The following is a 17,025-nucleotide window of genomic DNA, read 5'->3' as shown; positions in this document are numbered from 1 at the left end:
CGTGCACTGAAACAACACATGACTAGCGTAAATTTTAGCTGACTATAAAATGTACATGTTGCGCGCGGAAAACTGCCAACGGCAAACTGTGACTAACCCACCCATAATATTGCAAGCACACAACTAACATGCCGCCCTGCTAAACCAAATGGCTTCTAAATGTGTCTTTCGTTCGCTAAGGCGACTTGAACACATATAGAAAATTCCTGAATTTGAGTGGTTAAATAGTGATGTTATGTTCTTAATCGCGGCATAACATCTTACGAAGCAGCATTTCCCCGTTTCCTTGTTTCCAGAACAATAATTTCGAGAACGGGGGTTTCACGACCATGAATATCGAGGTCCTCCCTTATTCATCCCTTGACAGAGAGAAAGCAGGGTGAAAGAAAACGGAAAGAAAGAAAAGAAAATCAGTCAGCACTGACCCGGATAGAAGCGCGGTCGCCGCTTTCAACTTTTATTACGTCACCAATGACGTTTTTTTCTTTCTCCTCCTCGTTTGACCCGGAGGAGCGAGTCGAGTGGGAACACGCGCGGCGATGTTCAAGTGTCTTTTTTTCTACGAAAAACATCGCGCACAGAGAAAATTTTCGTGTTAATCATCAAGTTAAGTTACCTGCTTCCACAACGCGTTCGGAACGGAAAATTTTTGAGATGGCTTTCAGAGCTCCTTTAACATAAAAAAATTAGCCCGGTAGATTGTCGGCCGATACCGAACATGGTGGTATCGGTTTCGTAGATGGGTTTCCGAATGCGACCGTCCCTCTAACGGGACACTTTTATTGTCGCAGAATGAAAGATGCCGTTACTTTGACGGTAATACAAAAGGAGCGGGATTTATCCGTTGCATTGCTCGTGATTTAAGCCCGAAAGAAGAGCTGCAATATGCATTTTGCCTCCTCTCTCCTTCTCTGAGGCGCGACAATGTAGTGAGGCCTTCCAGTGGTCTCCGCAAAACGATTACACGAGATAATTGGACACCCTGTCTGCACCGCCGTGTTGTTCTTTTTAAGACGGAGACAAAAGAGGAAACGTAAAGGGCGCTTTCCTTCGCGCATAAATCTCGAACGACGCAGCGGATCAGTCAAGTTCCTTTTATATCACTGTCAAGATAACGGCAACTTTCATTCCGCGAAGAGAAATTTTCGCACTTTAGTGCGAAAAAGCGGTATATCCTGAAACGTGCCCCTAAATTTATTTACCTACCGGCGGCATGACCGAGTGGGTTAAGGCGTCCCGCTCGTTCGTGGTAGCCAAGGTCGTGCTGAAGACTGGGAGGTGGTGGGTTCGAATCCTACCACCGTCTGTGCTGTATGAGGTTATCCCTGGGTTTTCCAAAGACTTTCCAGGCGAATGTCTGCACAGTTTCTCCTCAAGTCGGTCCAGGACGCATACTAATCCCCCTGTCCCCCTTTCCTTTCTTTTTTTCTTAATAAACATATCCCCCCCCTGTCTCCCGCTCCCCCTGCTGTCTTCTCTCCATCTGTTCACAGCCGTACGCCGCACGAAGCCACAGTTGCTTCGCGGTGCTAACACGGAATATAAAAAAAATATTTACCCTACCTCGGAGTATGCGCTCTCACCACCTCGCCTATGCTTGGTCTGTGCCTATATGTTTGGTGCCACGCCTCGGATGGAAGCTTGAAACTCCTGTGCCATTTCTGGATTTTCCTCTTTTTTAGTACCAAGTGCAATATAGCGCATGATGTCAATGACACCATGCTGTTCGTGTACAAGTTTCTTTTGCAGTAAACCTCAATGCTAGCAATCTATTTGGAGCCCGTTTTACCGAAAAACCACACTACCTCTGCGAAGAGTTCACGTATACCGAGGAAATCAAAGGCCACATCCGTCTTTTCGAAGCTCCTTCCCTAAATTGGAGCACGATGCCGATGTTATGCACTCGATCTCAGACATAAGTCTTCCGAGGTGTGGAAATCAGCAATAGTAACGAAAGCACTACAGCTAAGGAGATAAATCGCGATCGTAGCACTGACACAGACCAGCGACGGAGCTTTTGGATTAGAAGGGAGCATCAACTGTGAACGCTGACAAAGCTCTCCATCAGACGAACGGACATCGCAAGACATAAAAGAAGAGGAGATTCTCTTCGTCACAAAGCTGTTATAAATAGATTACGCCTCCCACTGAATCTAGTTAAGACGAGAAAATTAATTCCATTGTGCGTGTAGCAAGACAGAAAGACGATCTATGATCCCCCGTGATATTGCCGAAAGACAGCGCACCGGTGGAATAAACCAATTGATAACAAACGCCCCCCCCCCCCCTCCCAGGGAAATGTCAGCATTACTTCACACTCGATTCTCGTGCGTGTGATATCAGGTGTTGAAGATGCTTCGACAGCCTCTATTACTACGTTTGTGTTCGTCCGGTGTCACACTGTGCGAGCTTGAAACAGTGTCCGAACCGAATGTCTGGTACAATAATTTCCCGTATTCATTTATTTTTCGTTTAATCAAATCCTAATCAGAATGTTCTTCATATGCCTGTACTAATCCATGCGAACTCTAATCAGTGAGTTTTCTTCAATCAATCAGGTGAAGCTTCTCCATTTTTGCAGTTCGTCAGTCGTAACATCGCCCTGTAATGTCTTTAGACAGATACTGTCCCAATTTTTCATTTGAATTTAATGAAATATTGCCCGTGTTTGGTAGTGTTACTCATTAGGCACAAGACAACGGTGCGTCTGTCAGCTTCACGTAGCCAGCCCATGCCAAAAGGTGTCGGCGTCCAGCCCGTCGCTGTTTCTGCGCTCAATAGAAACAACAACCACACTCTAAAAACAGAACTTCACCGTATAGCACGTTCTACACCAAACATTGCCACGAATGATAGGGTTATCGCTTCTGAATGGGAGACAAAGGGAGCCGTAGGCTCTTTTGTGGCAATTTTCATATATCCAAATTGCCCCCAAAAGGTGGACATCCCCCTCTTTCTTCGAATCAGAAGCGATAACCATACCATTCGTGGCAATGGTTGGCGCACAGCATGCTATGCGGTGAAGTTATGTTTTTAGAGTGCACAACAAAGTAACGATGAATGAGGAAATTTGCCACGTTTCGGCAACAAAGCTTCAAGTTACCTATCAATAACTTTTAGCGCTGTTGTCCCGCCATGTAACGTGGTCAATGAATAAATTGAATCGAAACTGAATAGTTTGCCACGTAGGAGAGCAGTGTCCCTTAGAAAGTCCAGCTTCCAACGAAAGGCAGGATCAAAGCATGGAAACTCATCTAGCGTTATAAAACGTGCTTGCTGGCTCTGCATTCGCTAGAGAGGTTTAAGCAAATTGGTGAGGAGTGATTGCATCCTGCTTCCCAATTTGGCTAATCACTAGGAAAGAGATGCGTCACACGGTCTTGAACCTAATTGTCATGATTTGGTCATCGTTGGTGAAGCGCACTTTGTTGGTACACCGGGCACGAACTATACGGATGCTGGTCGTATACACTCCATCTCTCTTAAAACCTATATATAATAACGCAAAATCTCATCTTTTTTAAAAACTGCTAGCAAAGCGAGCAGCTGCAGCATGCGTGCAACAGATCAAGATCCCAAGTGGAGGTCGGGTGCCATGAAGGATCGGTGGCTGCTCGGAGAAGCAGGATCCACCGCGTAGAGACACATTATCCGCGGCACAGGAAACTCTCCAAGATGGATGCTCCAAGATAGGGATCTCGCACTCCATGTGCTCGCGCAGGAAGCCGACTCTGCGACGCCGCGAGTAAAGAAAAAAAAAAAAAAGACGGGGCACACTTCTCATCCGGTGTGGACACGTCGGTCCGGCCATTCAGCCTCGGTTGCCAAACATATGACAGATCCGATGCCGCGAGAACCACGAAAAAGTAGACCTATTAGGTCCTTGTAATGAGATCTGGTGACCAGATATGTTTTGAAATATTGCGAGATAAAAGCCTTCCTGGAATGCATCTTTCAGAGCATGCCGAGATGGGCTTTCGGTCCACATACTTTGTGGTTTGTTACAAGAAAATTCTGACTTTGGGATACATTTTGTATTTGACTCCGAGTAGCGAACTGTAGAAACATGAGACTATAAGCCCACATCTGTCCCGCTAAAAATAAGCTTCTCAATCCTTCGACCTGAGCTAAAAGTCGCTCAGGTCACTCGAATCTTTTTCACTGCTGAGGAGACGCGCGTTTCAAGCACTTCAGTGTAGTACATCGTTTCCTGGGGTAGTGTACTGCTCTCCAGCGGTGAATCACCCCAGGCCATAGTCATGATCTCTTTGTTGTTGTTGTTGTTCGTTTCCTATGCGATTTCCATGTTTACATTTATGAACGCAGTTTGCGTTGATTTGCCAAGGTTAACATAAATGCCTGAACAAAACGAGCGCAAAAATATACAAGCAATATACTACAAGGCCCTTCTGCAGCTTCGGCTACATCGATCACATACGTAGCCTGGTAAGTGTACAAAGAAGCATGGAAAATACCCTGCCACGCGTGCTGAATCCAACTGAGACGCGTTATTTTACTAAATCTACAATATTTTCCATTTTATTCTCTTAAGAAACATCGCTTGGGCGGTATGACGGGTTTGTGTACTGTTTTGTGGACACCGTCCCATGACACGTAGTACGCTGTTCACCTTCATTTCGCTCTTCAGACCTGCAGCGACATCCGTTCGGTACGTTACTGCTTTGATCACTTCCGCTCACGCGGATATCTGCATGATCAAATAGGAGATGTGTCTAACATAAGCTTATCTATGCACAACGGAAACCATGATGTTGCGTTCTGTACGCCTACCACTTTCTCAATTTTGACATGCACATTTCAAGGGATGTCAAGAACGGCGCGAACGCAGAAGTGTCCAGCAAGGGAGCGAAAGTCAAAAAGGAAATTTACACTGAAAATTCTCAAGCCTGTTTCTGCAGAGCAGAAAGACCACGTCGGGCACTCACTATAAAGTTGTGACTCAGTGATAGGCATGAATTGTGATGTATATAATTGCATACAAGTAATTAAGTTACTGTAATTAATTACTTTCGGAGCTATTAATTACTGAACCTAAATACCTTCACAAATAGGTAACTCCGATTGTAATATAATTGCATTTATTTGTAATCAGGGAACAATTACTTTTCGCTGTGGCCTAAATGATTGCGTTGTAAACTTCTGTCTGCAGTACTGTCTCTTTCCAGTGGACGAGGCTTTCCTACTGGGAAACACAGTTTTCCATTTTTCTCATAGCTATGCTGGTCTTGCACACGTTTTAGCATTCATTTAAAACAAATACTAAAACAAGGTTTTAAGTGTTCATGTTGTTACTGTAACTAAGCTACTTTTTCCGGTAACTTCTAATTTAACTCGTTCCTTTTTTACGGAACTTTGTCAGAGTAGCTTGAGGCAAGTTCCAAGTTCCTTTTGTTCAATTGTGGTCTACAAATAACGCAAGCTACGTCTTCCGCCTCAAACGATACGGCAACCCTGTGTTCGCCGGTTGTATACGTGCACGGCGCTGCTGACTCTGTTGCCTTGTTGTTGCGCGGTGAACGCTACAAATTGTGTTCTGGCCGTATATTAGGAGACTCAGGTGACGGTCGTCATAGCGACGAGCAGTGTATTTAAAATGGCCACTGTGTAGCAAGATTAGACGCCACACTTCGCGTGGTTCTACGAAATATACGCAGAGGACGACAACGCATACAACCTAAAGTTCCGATGCCTGCTTTTGTGCTGCGATGAATAATGTTATTACGAAATGAAAATAATCAAATGCCACCGTGCAGAAACACATAAAGGTACAGCTTCGGACAAAAGTTTACGGAACATGGCAATTGCGTATTTCGAGGAAATTTCTTGACGGTGTACGAAATTTGTTGAACCTTGGTGGACCCTCAAGGCCAGGAGTATGAAACCTCTTCTCTCCACTTGTCTTCAGGAACTACCGATTTCAATGCGAGAGCATTTGCAATTTTTTAGTGATCAAAACTGGCGCTTTGACGATATTCTTAAGGCCGTTCGTGCCTTTCTGTAGGGTTACGTAGCACGCCACGTGAGAGAGTTCTATCGCATATAAAGCTGCCGTAGTATACAGGTCTGGCACAATGCCAAACCAGCCATTTTTTAATAGGGATGTATGCTCCTACAGAATGGTACGACGGCGGAATCCAGCAACTCAGGCTATGCCTTTGCAACATTGTGCAATGTGTGCCCGTTTTGCTTAGGGTATAACATAACGCAAATGGAACAATAACTGCATCGCATATAAAAATCGTACTGTACGCATATCGTATTATGCTTCGAAGGTAAAACCGTTTTCGTTCGGAATCCACAGAAATACGACATTGGTATACTGCAAGCAGATATGCGCTCGCCGGACCTTTCGAGTAAATAGTTGTTGTTTCGTGCGCATTTTATTCTAAAAGCCTCTCGCGTTTTTCATGCGGCAAAGGTGCTACGTGGGCGCTATCGCTCAACGCATGTGCCATATGCCGGGCAATGCGTGGAATTTATGGCGCTCCGCACGCGTTCTTGCCGCCGTGTGTTTACGAGCGTCGGAAGTTTCCTTAAAAGAAGAGCAAATAGAAAGAGCTTAGAACCAAACGAACGATGAACAGCCGCCAAAAAGGGCCATTTTAGACAACACGAGGTCGCAAAACAGGAACCCTGAGGTAGCCGCCGCCTTTGGAATAAGAGACGTCCACGACGTAAAATACACCCCAGCACATGGTGGACTGCTGCGTGCAGGCTCTGTTCTTTTAAATGGCCTAGTAGTAACCGTGTGGATTCCGCAAGTTGTGCACGTTTATGGCTAACCTTCGACCTATATGTCTAGCTAATTTTGAGTGGGTCTCAGACGTGCTTGTTACGGTAATACAGGCTTATATTACATTGATTATATTACAACATGTTAAGACGATATGTGCTATAAAAAAGTGAGCTTGATCAGGGCGTCGCTGCTGGCACCCATACGATACCACTTCTTCGTCAGATACCGAAATTCTCACGCACAGTTCGGCACCCAAACGTTCCGTACTGTGGAAGTCTTTTTTTTCTTCTTGTTTCTGTAGACGTCACTGAAAAGCGAACTGCGTCGCTTTGCGAGACAACCCATCTAAAGCTCTGTATCCGTCCTAAACATCGGCAGTCCTCGTCCTAAGGCTATTCACTTCAGACCGTTTAAAATCGTGTTTTAAATGGAACACCAACCCCTGAAACGGTGCTTTTTCTAGATTATGCCCTTTGAAATTATGCATTTTGTGGAACACATAATTTCGAAGTGTGTTTTACAACCCAGTCCTCTGCATGGTGTGAAACTTGCACCAGAAAAGTGTGTGCCATATTTACACCCGAAAACTGTAAATGAATTCTTTGTAACTGCATACGCGGTACACTCTAAAAACATAACTTCACCGCATAGGACGCTCTGCGCCAGCCATTGCCACGAATGGTAGGTTTATCTCTTCAGATTCTGAGAGAGAGGGGAGCGTACGCCTTTATTATCAATTATCATATATACAAATTGCCACAACTACGCGTACGCCTCCCTCTCTCTTCGAACCAGAAGCGATAATAATATTGTCATCCGTAGCAATTGTTGGCGCAGAGCGTGCTATGCTGTGAAGTTCTATTTTGGGAGTGTAGCAATGGGTGTTTCGACGACACTCTACACTTACCATAATCGAAAGCCCCACCAGCGCAGACAGTACTAAACATCGGCCGACGTCAACCCGATGCTGAAAGCACTTCTGCATGTATGGCTTACCTATAAAGAGAAAAAGCATTTTGAGTTTCACAGAGTAATGTCCCTTGAAAACCTTACGTGAAATGCACACCCTTGCCATAATGCCCCACGAAAGCGCTATGAAGTTCACGTGCTTCAATAATGTGCTCCCGCGGCAAAAAAAAAAAAAAAAAAGAAGAAGAAACAAGAAAGAAGAATAAAATAACTAACAACAGAAAGAATGATCCGACGGCAAAGAAGAAAAACACGACGTCTCTCAAAAACGTATCACCTATGATTTTCACTGCGGTATGACCTTTGGTAACACACCTTGGCATCGACACAGACCCTTCTGCATCACCATGAAACGATTTTCACCGCGCAAATTCCCAAGCCGTGCCAAGAACGAGCGCCCTGTTGCCCCCACAAACGTCGGGCGCCCAACGAAGCATAACAAGTGCAACACCCAGGTACTGTCCGCCGCATTTTTGTTTTCACACCCCCCTCCATTACTGGCACCCTGATGTGGTTGAGCAGCTGTCTCTCCAGCCGCCTCCGCAACCACCACCACCATTCTAGCCCTGCTGTTACACGAACATGCGTGCTGAGATAACGACAGCGCAGCGATGCATACGCGCACCACACCCGTACATCAAAAGCATAAATCACCTGCCCAGAAATGATACAAAACTAGCGGCCGTCCTTACAATTACCCCTGTTATACCCATAGCGTTCGAAATACGGGGGCGTCACGGCCGTTGAACTCTTCTCGAAGAACAACATATGGGTGTCCAATTTTAACGTGCGAGATATATATATATATAACAGGTCCCCTTGGGAATTGTTACACGTGATTGTTGATAGCGTGAAACCCCTGTCGAGAGCATGTGTTTAGAGGTAAGTCGTGGCGCTAACTCAGCTGTCTGCTGCTTTGTGTGCACGTCTACGAAGATGGACAACGAGTACCGATGGGTGCGTTGGCTCGGTTTAGTGGGTACCACAGGTGACGCTGTTATATCAGAGTGAGCCACGAGGGACACGCAGAGAAGGAACTAGTGGAATACAGGAGAATACCAGTGTAACGTGGTCGTAGTCGGGATACCGGTCTCCTCAGCAGCCTGTGACATCGTGGGTGGGACGGCGGAAGACCTCTGACCCCACATCGCCTGATACTGACTACCCCAGGAGCCTGACTACCCACTAAGGAATTATTTACCAAGAAATAGCAAGTTCGTCCTTCCTGGCTGACTTTTCCTGCCAAAATAAATAGATCCTCCCCCTCCGTAGTCGAAGTTACGAGAAAGGTTTAAGGTATTTAAGGTGATCGCCTGTTGCAAACTCTCTTCGCCTTCTTTTGCGAGGCATATACCTGACGCCATAAAACATCGTCTCAATGTCTTTGAAACAATGAGTACTGTACAGTGAATTAAATCTACTACGAATACGGTACAAGGAGATGCTATTTACAAAGGGAGGTACCTGTTGGCATGTTAGGACGGACCCATGCAGTCTAGTTACGTTCGCTTCTGGCGAGGATTTGCGACACCGTCGGAAAATTGTTTTATTTGTTTTGCTTTCCTCCCACGCTCTAAGGCAGTGTTTCTCAACCGGGTTTCCGCTAGCCTTGTCCTGAGGTTCCGCTAACTTCTACCGCGCACTGTTCGGCACCCGCGAGTGTACCGCCTAACAAAGCTCGCTTCGGACAGCCTTGCTATGGGAACGTGCTCGACGTTTGATCTTTAGTATTGGGACTGATGTAGAGATCGCGGCTGCCGCGGCTGATGGTCATTGCAAATGCTTTTGCAAAGGCGGACATTGGCTTAACTCGCAGCTCAGCACGACAATTTCTCCGCATCACGGTTTTGCTTTTATCTTGTGTTTCGAAAGCTTTACAAGCACCTCGAAGGTCGGAGCTACTTCAAAGAAACTTCGAAGCTACACCCCTGCCTACGTGTACTTGAGATGTGCAGTGGCAACCCGTTATCCGTGGGGTATTGTGAAACAGTCGAATGAATCTGGGATGAGTACCTCAAGCGACGTCTTGCAACGAAATAATAGACAATTAAATAAACAGAACAAATATTTGCTACTTGTACGACATCCAGTTCGCTCACCCACTTCTACGGCACGATCACGGGTTCCCTCAGCTAACAAAAGTTGAGAACCACTGCTCTGAGGAAGTGATTTTCAGAAAAAATCTTCCTCGGAACAGCACCGCAAAGGGGTACTGCACGACGAGGACGAGGGAGTGATATAATAGGCGCCAGCGTGCAGAACATGCTAGCAAACGACAAAACCATTATTTTCATACGCAGGGATCTGGAAAACCGCGGTAAGTTTGTGGAACTTGTTGATTGCAATCAATTCCTAGACTGGTACTGTAGAGAATGACATTATTTTGGCCTAGATGTCGCGGCCGTGCGTGCCGAGAGAAGCGATTTTGTTGCATCTCCCATAGACTCCCATGTATTGAAAATTTGACAAACTTTAATTCGCCAAAAATCAGTGGATCGCTTCAGGCCTACAAAAATGTGTCATTCCCTAGATAAACTGCAGAGGAACACGCCTGCACCTGTTTCGTGCAGAAATTTAGCGAGGTTTACGAGAACTCTGTGAACAAAAATTCCCCAAACGCTTTCTTAAGCAATGAGACCGCCTTAAGTCTTAGCGAAGTCAGCGATCGGATGCAGATAGGGTTTCAATTTTTCGGCGTGGACGAGATCAGACCTCCGGCCGTCACCGTAGCTCAACGATACCTTTGTCAACGTGGTGTGGACCTTCGAAGAGAGCTTTCTTCTTTATAGTGCGACTGGTGGAGTCCTCAGCAGCACGAGCTGGACCTTTTCGAAAACGACGTCGTGGCGACGCTTGCCGAAGGGGTGCTTCTGTTTTTCTTAAGCCACCTTCATATATTTGGAAGCCAACTTCCGAGCTTGCGCCAGGTTGAAACGGATGTCAGCGGCATAACCGAGCGTTTGCTCGAGGTCGCACAGCTGTCTGCGACTGTAGACGACGTCTGGTGGGAAAACAGCATCCTGGCCGCACACCAGGTAGAAGAGAGTCTGACGAACAGTCTCCTGATAGCCGGTATTTTAGCAGAATACGGCGTACGGTAAGACATCGGCCACTTCTGCGTCGTCTCCGCCTCGAGCATCCGGAAAGCCTTCACTGTTTTATTGGCTCTCTCGACTAAACCATTTCCCGCCGGGTGATATGCGGTAGTCGGAGGGTGGCAGTGTGCCATGCATTTTTCGGTGGACTTTGCCGCCATATGCGTCCCTCGATCCGTTATAACCACTGCTGAGCAGCCGTGCTTCAAGATGAAGTGACACTCGATGGACTTCCGGATCTTCTTCGCCTCAATGTTGGTTACCGCCATCGCTTCAACAAACTTCGTGAGGTAGTCAATGATGTGTCTGCATCGGTAAGCCGCTTGCAGTGGACCTACGATGTCAAGCCCAACAGTGTGGAGTGCGACGTGTACTGCAGGCTGGAGCAGTCCAAAGGGGGCGGACGGCGTAAACTTAATCTGCTTGCGCAAGTCACTGCTCCGTGCGAAGCGCTTGACGTCGCTGTACACCTGCGACCAGAAGTACTTTTCACGGATAAGGCTCAAACGTGCGGCGAATGCCCATGTGACCACCGAAATTGCCACTGTGGAACCCGTGTAGGACCTCAGACCGGTTGCTGCTAGGGAAAAAAACAACGTTGGTGAAGAGGGCCAGCATCTTTTTTGTTTCGGACGCTGAAGGTGGAGTACGTGACAGGTAATCTGGAGTACCAACGACCATCGGAACAGGTTTTTCTCCTCGTAGCGAAGGACCCAACACAGAGCATAGTGTCCAGTTCCAATTCCGTGGATGCGTGATTTTCTTTTGCGGGGTGAAGGGAACGGCTCATGTCGATGACGGGCCGAAAATCTGCGCTTTCGCCTTCGTCGAAACAAGACGCGCAGACAAGAATAGTGCCGAGGCCAAGGTGCGATGCGTCGGTGTGGACTGGTATTGAGAACTGAGGATCGTCAGAAAAATGCTTCATAATCGGAGGTTCACACAGGGCTTCTTTGAGCTCCGTGGAAGCTCGCCCCTGCTCCTCACCCCTCACCCCATTGGAATGGCACGACCTTCCTCAGCAGCTGACGCGAAGGAACTGCGATTACACTGGATTAGGGCTGAGCTTCCCGAAGTACGTACATCAGGAAGCTCAGCCCTAATCACACATCGTACAGTGTTAAATCCAAGAAGAACTGAAGTTGGGACATATTGCATGGAGCAGGGAACGGGGCTACTGCTTCAAGCATTGCAGAGTGCGGTCGTATTTCATTCCCATGAACAATGTAGCCAAGGGTAGGCAACTGATGACCAAATGACATAGCACTTCTTCGGCTTGAGGTCGACCTTGATAAAGCGGTCGAGTACCTCCTGGTGGTCTCCCATGTGCTGCAGAAGTGTCTTGCTAAATACCATGCAGTCGTCCATGTATACTAGGGCACTGCGGTACTTGATCCCAGCAATGACTTTGTCCCCTATCCGTTGACAGATAGCCGGCGCACCTTTCAACACAAAAGACTCATACAGGCCCCATTGTTTTACGAATATCTCTCCCCTTCCCCCACCCCGCAGTTTTCGGAGTATCGTCATGGGTTCATCTGGCTGCTGAAGGTTCCAACTTTTACTCTTTTTTTCTTCCTAATCTATATTTAATCTAATGTTATCTAATCTGGATCTGACGAAATACTGAGAGCAAATCCAGTGTTGAGAAGAATTTGCTTCCGCTCAAGGCAGCCAAGGCGTCGTCTCTGCTAGGAAGCGGGTATACGTCGTTCTCTCTGATGACGTTGAGCTTCCAGTAATCAACGCGCATTCTGGTGGTGCCGTCTTTCTTTTCTACCAAGACCAGATGTGATTCCCATGGAGTTCTAAACGGCTTGGTAATGTTGGCATTAGTCTTTCATCGTGGCTCTAACCAGGTCTCGCTGAGCCGGGGATAACCTTCTGGAACGTTGGGAAGCTGGACGCCAGTACGTAGTGGTCACCGAGCTTCCAGAGTCCCAAGTCTGTCGAATGAGTTGCAAAGGCAGCTGATTTATCAATAAAAAACAGATTTCATTGCCTCTAGATCCTTGCCTTGCTTGAGAGCGATGCTCCTACATTGTAGACAATGTCGTTGACCTTGACCTCCTGGTAGGGTGAACGAACAATCGACTGACGGCTGCATGCGTCTTCAGGAGATTCCAAGTTGCATGCTATATTATTTTCGCTCAGCTCAATTTCTTTAGCACATAATACTGTATCAGCAAGGCTCGAAGAGGATCCCTCGTCTATCCTTGTTGGTATGAGCGATGCATTAGTAAGGACTTTAAACGTGCCCTCCGTAGGCTCTACGAACCTCTCTCTCGAAGGTACCGATCATGGAGTGTCGGCGAACCAGTCACTTTGTAGACTCATGCTCGGAAGATTCCCGAAGATGGTCGATGCAAACTTCAACTAAGTTCAGAGTCAAGGGCGGGACAACTTGCGAATATACGGCGCGGAACTTCTCCTCCTTGGTACACTCTTCAGCGAAGGAGTTTGTAGCCCAGTTGATCATGGCCTTGGAGGACTTCAGGGAATCGTTGCCAAGAATCAATCTCTCCTCTTTGAGGTGAGAGACAATGACAAAGCTCTGTTGAAATTCTTGCCATCTCCGAGATTGACAAGGTCAATGCCGTTTGCTCCATAACAGGCGAACCACAGGAGGTTTAGGCATCAGTCCGAGATCCGACGCCAACTTATTAGTTGATTAAGCTCTTTGTCGATCCCAGTTTGGGCACTGTGCCAGGTTTGGACATTTCGATTTCGTCGTTGTGAGGAGCTAGTCATAGACGTGTCTGGAAGTCGACTAACAGAAGCTGTGGATGAACTACTTTGTACTCTGTCCTTCGACGTGTCTGGGATGGTACTCGCCCTGTCGTACTGGAGAAACGAGTTCAGCAACTCGTAGAGTGAGGTAAACCTTCGATCGAAATTGTGACGCTTGCTCTGGCTGGATACACAAGCGAGAATGACGTCGCATTGATCCAGTATTCCGTTTGGTGGATCGAAGGACGTCCTTCTGGCACAACGCTTAGCACAGCCGTGGAAAGATGTGCGGCCAGTCACTGTTCCTGATTGTTGATTCATTCAACGGAGAAACAGTCTCCATGGCTAACTGATACGCCTGTTTTCGCCTCGTCGTCCATGCCGTTGGAGTTCAGAACGAAACTGCGATCACGTTCCATGACACGTGGAGAAGAGCGCGGTGTCCGAGTAGGACAGACAGATGCTAGCGGATGACACAAAGACCGACGACCCCACATGCAAAGTTACGACTAAAACTGCATGAAGTGGCCCCACGCTGGGCGCCAAGATGTAACGTAGTCGAAGTTAAAGGCTTATTCACTACTAAAGCCTTTGGCCATTGCCTAGAGACCCTCTGTTCTGCTTCGTCGACGTCGTTGTCGTCACCTCGTGCCCCATACTCTTCGTCTTCGTTCGCGAAGCATATACCTGACGCCTATTCCCGCCACAACGAGCGAAATATTCCCATTTGACCGTCCGGTTAATCGGAACCCGAATATCGTTCTTTCATGGATAGAGTGAGCTTTCCCTTGAGGTACAGCAGTGATGGGCAAAGTACCTCAAAAGTGTACTTAAAGTAAAATACCAAGCACCTAGCACACGTTGTACTATAAGTACAGTACAAAGCACCATAATGCAAATGTACTTAAAGTAAAGTACAAAGTCCTTGTCAAGGTACTTTATAGTACTCATCAAGTACATTACAAGTTTAGATTGTATCGCTGGACGTTTCAACACTTGGTAGTGATAAAACGTGAGGTAATTACGTTACGTTTCTTTAGAAAACTTTCCGCAAGCATTTTTGCCAAGTGCTAGATAGAAAACATGGATAGTTTACAGCTGAGTCATTAATATGAACCGAAAGAAATGATTTTGCGACCAAGCTCTGCGTTTGTATTGCCAATTGGGTACTTGAAAGGAAAGTACAGAAGGAAGGTACTTAAAGTGTAGTGCAAAGTACACAAATTGAAACATACTTTAAGTAAAGTACAAGTACTAAGAAATGTACGTAAAGTAGCGCTTGAGTGCTTGGTACTTCAAGTACTTCCCATCACTGAAGTACAGCAATATTACAAGCTCCGAAGTCACACAGGAAGAGGCTGTTTGAGATGCCCGCCCGCGTTTTGATAATGAGGAAAGTGAAAGTCACAGTATAGCTAAGCAGTATATCAGGTTTATTCCTTCGAGTACCCAATCCAAGGCGCTCGTCAACTTCGATTTTTGTTACACCTCGGTCCAAGGTCCATGAGTAAAGTCACTGCCACCCTCTTCAAGATTGCAGCTGCACCCAAAGCCAATCCACCTTCGGTTATGAAACGGGTCTCCGCTGATTTGCAGACATTCGAGAGGCAGGATGGGCACCATAGCCTGAAAATGGCTAGCTCGGATGGCAACACATTCGACACGGATAACAAATGATACTGCTCATCCCCCCCCCCTTTCTTCTGAGCAAAAATATGGGGACATTAATCTTCTGCGAAAGACAGAATAGTTCCAATACCCATGTCGATAACACAATCCCAATAGTCGTTATGGACACACACGTGCCCAACGGTGCTTTTTGACTAAAAACATCTCAAGAAAAGGATCAGGTGACAACAACACATGTTTTACATGTTTTATGGATGCGCGACACAAAACTGTCGTGATACCTTACAAAATGATGGAAGACTAAACTTGAATTTGGCGCTCCTTATGAACATCGTGGCAACACAAACCACGAGCAATGTGCTGAAAATTCAAGTGCGCAGGGGCAGCTGGTCCTGGTGGGTGCATTCAGTGCAACGTTTGAATGCACATCATTGAATGAGGACAACAGCTTGGTCTTAACGACAAATCACGATGAACTCACACTCCAAGGGAGAAATAAGGCTAGCTCATCGAAGGAAGTGTGCTAGACTTAAGACTAGAGTTAAGCATACTTCCCGACCACTATTTATCCAGGCCACAAACCAGACATACACGACGTAAACATGCACTTCAAATAACGCCCACATATGCTCGCTCTAACAGATTCAAAAGCTCATTTTTTATAAAAACCATCGAAGATTGGAATGGGATACCGGAGGACGAGTACTGATATCGCCGGGAAACCTGAATGCTTATCTTGACCACGTGTAGCATGTGCAACATTTCATCCGTGTAATATAGCTTGTATTGGTGTCACCACTTCACTTTTTCTGTGTTTGTTATTTCATGTACATTTGTACAGTCACTCCTGCTGGGGCCCTAGTGGCCTGCAGTATTATCTAAATAAATAAATAAATAAAAAGAGCAAATGAATGATGATTTGTTTCCTCTTTTTAGTGTCATCTGTTCGTCTTTACTCAGATCACCCTGCCTTACTTTTCCTAGGTTCACTTTGCTCTGCCAAAATTCCAGTTACACATCAAAGAGCGTGAATATTACGCAAGCACATACACGCTCGTCGCTGAAGAACTAATCATCCGGCGACGCCGTTGGGATGTGCTGGAAGGTGCATCTGCACCGTGACATGCCGGAATGGAGCAAATACCAGGCCGTTTGTCAGCTGCAGACTACGACGCTATTTGATATCTTGACGCTGACCTCTCTGGATAGCTGGCTCTACGCTTGTGAAGCCACAGTCTCAATAGTATTTTTAACTACAATCCAATCCAATGCCCTTGATAAGGTCGACGTACTTGTACAGGTAATTTCCCTGCGGTAGGTGACAGCGCTTGATGAGGTTCTGATAGAGATTGCTTATGACACGGTTAATCCTGTCCACGTATAGGACGATAAGTAGTCGCTCGATGACCTATACTGGTACCGAGGGAATGGCCTTCTGTCAGATAGTGTATCATTGATATATTAAAGACAAAGAGAAATGGGGGGTTTGGGTGGGAGGAGTTCTCTCCGTTGGAGAGGTCTGCGAGGTCTTGGGCGTAGAATTTACTTTGGTGATTTTCGTGATGCTAATTGTGTTAACGAGTTTATGGCTTTGACAGGTAAGTTGCAGCACTAGTTGCGAGTTCTGAAACGGCCTCTCGCAGACGACGTTGACGGCCGTTTCTTGGTGATCAAGTGTTATAGGACGAAACTGGTGAAGCAGCCGCAGACGTCGAGAGTTGCTAAGCAGATTTTCCGGCTCTATGCGTTCTCGCCAGCGCTATGCTCCATAGCATTTTACAAAAAGTTACATGAACGTTCATAAGTGTCAGCCACGTCAACGATCGGAAAGCCGAGAGTTGCGGT

General features: G+C 46.5%; 1 protein-coding gene and 1 long non-coding RNA gene across 6 annotated transcripts in view; both read right to left on the bottom strand.

The window, feature by feature from the left end:
- The window catches only part of LOC135385936 (uncharacterized), a 61,972-nt gene extending 46,234 nt beyond the window's left edge, over positions 1 to 15,738 (bottom strand). The window contains exons 1-2 of the long non-coding RNA XR_010420537.1: positions 15,662 to 15,738; positions 7,665 to 7,753 (exon numbers count right to left, since the gene is read on the bottom strand). This is a non-coding gene — a long non-coding RNA (uncharacterized LOC135385936). The remainder of the gene's footprint in view (positions 1 to 7,664; positions 7,754 to 15,661) is intronic.
- LOC135385935 (neogenin-like) overlaps positions 1 to 17,025 on the bottom strand; it is a 186,420-nt gene that overhangs the window by 128,959 nt on the left and 40,436 nt on the right. The gene's annotated exons all lie outside the window — the stretch shown is intronic.

The sequence above is a fragment of the Ornithodoros turicata genome, chromosome 2, assembly GCF_037126465.1.
Source record: "Ornithodoros turicata isolate Travis chromosome 2, ASM3712646v1, whole genome shotgun sequence".
Taxonomy (NCBI): Eukaryota; Metazoa; Arthropoda; class Arachnida; order Ixodida; family Argasidae; genus Ornithodoros; species Ornithodoros turicata.
This window is presented reverse-complemented; position numbering and strand designations above follow the sequence as displayed.